The sequence below is a fragment of the Quercus suber genome, unplaced genomic scaffold, assembly GCF_002906115.3.
Source record: "Quercus suber isolate HL8 unplaced genomic scaffold, Cork oak 2.0 scaffold_777, whole genome shotgun sequence".
NCBI classification, from domain to species: domain Eukaryota; kingdom Viridiplantae; phylum Streptophyta; class Magnoliopsida; order Fagales; family Fagaceae; genus Quercus; species Quercus suber.
Genome location: NW_027070213.1, coordinates 188,961 through 194,960, shown reverse-complemented (window position 1 = coordinate 194,960; position 6,000 = coordinate 188,961).

The following is a 6,000-nucleotide window of genomic DNA, read 5'->3' as shown; positions in this document are numbered from 1 at the left end:
GTACAATGCCGAACTGAATTGCTAGGAATTTTCTGGCCTTGATTTCTGGAAGAATGCTACTCTGTTGGGTCAGATTCTGGTGTCTAGACAGCCTGGTCCTGCCTTGTATGTTTGACATTTTCATTTTCCACACATGGCCCTTAACTTGGAGCACAATTCTTGATTATTTATTAGGTGAAATGCTTCAGGTCCTTTCGCAGGGGAAAAAAAATTATATATTAATTGGTGGTATATTAGTTTTTTTTTTTTTTTAAATATTTTTTTAAGTTAAAAAGTATTCATAGTTTTTCTTTGGTTGATAGTTGATGCTTTGTATTGTGCAACCGAAAGAAGTTTGTTGCTACTTGTGTTTCAACTTTTAATATCAACTTCTATATCTTCCATTCAAAAAAAAAAAAAAAACCTTTTAATATCAACTGGTATTTTTTTTTAATAAAAAATGGTCTTTAGTGTAGGACTTACTAACTTCATGCTATGTGATAGCAATAGATAATATTATGTATACTACCAAGACCTTATTGGGGTTATCACTCGAATTGCTCACCAGGTGAAGCAATTCGAGAATTCTTATCGTCAAGTTCAGGTGAAGCAATTCAAAAATTCCTACTGTCAAGCCACATACCCGATGTGGTAGAGAAAAAAACTTTTAATACATCTTTTTGAAATCAATTAATATCACAAAAATAAGAACATTTTGAAGGTTGACAATATTGACAACCTTTTTATGTGACTTTTATAGTCAAACAAATTTACAATGGAAAGCAAAGTAGTACATCAGCACAAGCATGTTTACAATATGGTTTCGATCTACAAACTAATACATGATGATGAATATCTTATGTTCCAGCCAAAGATCCAGATGCCCCTAACACATTCTTGTCGTATACGAAACAATATGTAACATGCCCTTTTCAAATCTGAACGCCCCGAATTCTCCCGATGATAAATTCTTGGAATATGTAGAAGTAGAAACATGATGTAACATGCTCTTTTTTTCTTTTTAATAGAAATATTATATTAAATTAAATTGCACTTAGCATGAAAAATGTAAAATTAGAAACATGATGTAACACACTCTATTTTTCCTTTTTAATAGAAATATTAAATTAAATTAAATTACATTACATTTAGCATGGAATACGTAGAAGTAGAAACATGATGTAACACGTTCTTTTCCCTTTTTAATAGAAATTTTAAAATAAATTAAATTGCGCTTAGCAATTAGCATGGAATATGGGACTGCACTCTCTTTTATGATCTTTTTAAAATTAGGACAAAGTTTAGCTTTAAACTAGTTTTGAGAAATCTCTTCCAATTTACTATATAACGATTTGTAAGCTTATTCATGCTTATTTTTTAACAAGTTATATGACCAATTAAAAATATAAAATATTTAACTACACAATGGATTGGAAGAAGATAACTCTAAATCTATTTGGAGTTAAATTTTTCCTAAAAATCATACTGTTGGCATTAAACATTAAAAAAAGTAGAGATACTCAGTATTTTAAAGCGAAAAAAGAAAAAATAAAAAAAAATGCAGCCTTTGTTGGTCATATGGCATAATAATATTATTAATAAAGGGTGATCACTGATCACATAATAATAATAATAATAATAACTAGTCGCTAATCCATGCGATACACGGAATAGTTGAGTAAAAGTTTTAAATTTTCACTTTTGCTTAAAGTTATGATCACTTGAAAATAAAAGTTACAATTGAAAAGGGAAAAAAAAAATTATAATACCAATGATAAGTCCAACACCAATAATAATTTGGTATTTCTTTGATATCAGTAATAATTTGTTATACCTAAAATTTATGCTAAAAAAGAAGACATTAATATATAATTATTCCCAATACCCGAAATCATACTCAATAGGAACAATATTTAAAAAAAAAAGATTAAAGAAATTGTTAACAAACCTTATGTAGGGACAAGGGCCCAAAATCATCTATTGGGCCTTAAGCCTTGACCAAGAGCATGAGGTGATCCGAGAACAATTAAACAGTAGTTAGTAGTTTGAAGTTCAAACCTTCATGAATATGATATGACTAGGAAGGTGGTCCAAGAAGGAATACCTCCTCAAACAAACTAAACACAAACCAGGTATGAATCCCATTGATCAAAATGACCTTCTAGGAAGCTCCAGTGACAGAAACATACACCTCGAGTATACCAAAAAGTGGAAGCTAGGGAGTTCCTAAGAAAAAGCTGTTACCACCACATTTAATGCACTGCAGCTACTTTTCTGACCATATTTATGTAGAGAAGACCCCTGAACAATGCTGCCTTGGCTACCACAACTCACAGAAAGCTAGAAGGGGTGTCTGATAGAACGAACACTCAAGTGGTGGATTGGATGATCAACAAATGGAATGCCAAGATCACCAGAGAAGAGATATATAATGTAAGAGACCCATGAAGGAGGAGGGGGAGGGGGGGTGGGGGGAAGAATACAGGAGCAATCAAATTAGCAATTGTAATCAGTTTTATTCATTTATAACAAGATTTACTTCCTCGGACAATGAATTGATTCAGCTTTATTTCCCTTGTTCTTACTTGATCATCATTTAAACTCATACTAGCCGTTGTCAAATTTATTAAGGCCTAGTTCTCCAACTCACTCTTTACAAATTTATTGTATTGGGCTTACTGGGCTAAAATCTCATACATCTTAGGCTGCAAGACGTGTCCCTACACCTGGAATAGCAGTAATATAAGTTATTAAAATATAAAGGAAATAATGTAAATAATCTAATATAAAAGGATTGAAGGAATTTTTAACAAACTTGGAGTAGCAGTATTATAAGTTATTAAAATGTAAATAATCTAATATCACTCAACCTATTTTATAATTTAAAAAATCAATCAATGAGCCCATAAAAAAAAAAAAAAAAAATCTGGTATAAGTATTTAAAAATTGAAAATTATTGTTTAAAAACATGTGTGAAAATACGTGTAAGTAAAAAAGTGTATAAAAAAATACATATAATGTTGTTTAAAAATTAAAAATTATTATTTGAAAATATAAACCAAACCGCCCTAAGTACCGCGAAAGAGAAAGTGACATGAGGATGAGGGTGGGAAATTATTATTATTATTTTTTTTTTGAGAAATGGGTGGGAAATTACTTGGGTAAAAAGAAGTTAAATTCCTAAATTACATAAGTCCAATCCGTATTTTCCTGTTTATATTTATTCTTGCCTTGAAAATTTCTTTAATTCTCTCATCTTTATTTCTTTGTTTTTTTTTTTTCCTCTTATCTTGAATTGTTCTCATCCACACATTTAAATTATTTTTACTTTCCCAATACCTTGACTTTTCTTTCCCAATGGCTACACGATCAAATGTTCTATTCTTTATTCTCATCCTCACAAATCTCTTCCTCTCCCTCCATCTCAGCCTCCTCATTCTCTTCCTCACAAATTAGTTTCAGTCACAGAAACAATAAAAATGCAAGATTTTTCTTACATATTGCATCGTCATCATGTTCTCTCTCTCTTTTTTTTTTTTTTCAAAAGATTTTGCAAAAGCATCAAGCATTCATCTCATCGTTTTGACAGATCTTATGATGGTTGAGGCTTCAACTATAATGATAAAGTGCTATGAGCCTGTAATATACTACTTTATAGGCTCATAGCATAAGGTGCTATGAGCTGGTAGAGGAAGGCAGGAAAGAGATGACAGAGCATTGTGAAAGGGAAACGCAAAGCATCAGATTCTAGAAAACTTTTATTACTTTCCTTTTTGTTTTATGTTTTTTTAAAATATTGAGCTGACGTTTAAAAGTTTCTGATGATTTGGTTTTATATATATATATATATATTTAGATAATAATATTTTTTGGCTATAATACAGAAGCCGATGTAGTGGCCCATGAAATAGGCAGATGGGCCTTGGCTTGTAATTATTTTGGTGTATATGGTCAAGGCTGCCCATTCCTCCTCCATTGGAAAGAGCCTTGCATTTTGGTTCTTTTATGTGAGATGTCTTACTTTGATCTGTTAATTCTCGTAGCATGTGAAATTCACATATGTGCCATGTTGATGTTGTGACTTGTGAGAGAATGATCTTATGGAGCTATTCCATGTCCATGAGATGCTTCCTTTTAACATGAGGCCCAACAAAATATGATTCAAGAATCTGGCCCATATGTGATGTATATGAGTTAATATTCTCTCGAGGATGGCTTATGTATATGATTTTTTAAAGTTTTGCATGTCTTCCCTGTGGCAAAAAACCAAATAATATTATTACTATTAAATAATAATAAAATGTGAGAAAAATATTTAGTTTTGCTAAAGTACTCAACACTGTTTTTGAGTTCATTGGAGACCGGAAAAAGAGTTTTGCTCATTAAAATTTGGAAAAAAATAAATTAGTTGTTGACCTCGTAGTGAATGCTTTAAGGCCATCTCTCCTAAAACGGGCACAAAAACATAATCCGAACAATCATTCCTTGAGCCTTACAAACCAAGCCCAACATGTTCAAGTGTGCAAATACCTTCTTCTTCTTCCTCTTCAGATCTTCTTCTTGTTTTTTGTTTTGTTTGACCCAAAAAAAATACTTGTCATAAAAGCAAGGAAAAAAACAAAGAATTACATATAGAGGGAACTAAGAGAAGCTCTCTCCCGAAGGCTAGAGTAAAAATTAGGACTAGAGGAGATGAGAATCTTTCCCATACTATTACTAAAGACGGCCAATCTAGCTGTGAACATGTACAACATGTGCTAACTACATTCGCATCTCCAAACTTAAGAACAAAGAATAATGGTCTGTCAATAAAGTCTCAAGGCGTTAGTTAAGGTTGAATTTTTTACTATTATAATTGATCAGTTATTTTGAGAGTTGCACACGAGTCGAATAATGAAGTATTTATTTATTTACATCTGTTGCTTCCCAATGCAGTGGGGCACATTAAATTCCTTTTTAATGGATGCGCAAATACGCAAAAGAAAAAAGTTCCTCCAAACTTCTCATATATCTTTACATTGAGTGTTAATTTTAAAAATTTAACATTGGATTATATGTTCTTGTTATATCTTTTATGCTTGCAAAATTTCAAGAAAATCAAAGATCAATTGCTATGTCATTAAACAAATGTTAAAATTTCAAATTTTTGTAATTTAAAATTGTGTATAAACAGTAAATTTATTGATCAAAATAGTAAATAACATATAATTTGAACAAAATTTAATATACATATTAAGAACATAAGAAACATAAAATTTGACAGCTAGATTTTCAAAATTCACACTCAAAAAATAAATATATGAAAAGTTTGAAAAATTTATCTTCAAAAAATAAATATATAAAAAGTTTGAAAAATTTATCTCCAAACTAGTTTGGAAAGAAGAAACTTTATTCTTAACAAAAACCTACAAAAGGATAACGAAGCCCTTAAAGATCTAATATTTGCTATAATGGACGCTATATATCGACTGACCAGTGAGGCTCCACAGTTAAGCAATGGAGAGGATGGGCAACATTTAAGCATCCACTTCCATGCGTATAATCCACTTCTTTAGGTTTGGAAATGGCAAAAAGAGCAGCTAGAGATTTTACTCATAAAGAATCACCCAGTGAGATAAACATGGTCTGACCTGACTGTTGAGTCAAATTTAATTTTAACTGTTGCCAAGGGCCAGGGGAGTAGGGGACTTCGGTGACATAAAAGATAAAACTCAACTAGCGCAGCGTGTAGCTCACAACTTCCCTTATCATCTTTTTTTTTTTTTTGAAAGGAACTTCCCTTATCATCTTGTGTGAGTAAAAGCCAAAAGATCAATGATTCTTGGCTCCTTAAAGTTGTTTGTTTCAAGCCATATAAAGTGAATTACAACAAACACCTACGAACACAAGAAAATTCATGGAGTCCTCATGTGACAGGTTGACAGTAAAAAAAGCATTAAGTGGCATTTCATATGCATTTGAGAAGTTCATTAAAGGAAACTTTATTGTCCATGGCGAGTTGGACCAAATCATTTGAGCTAT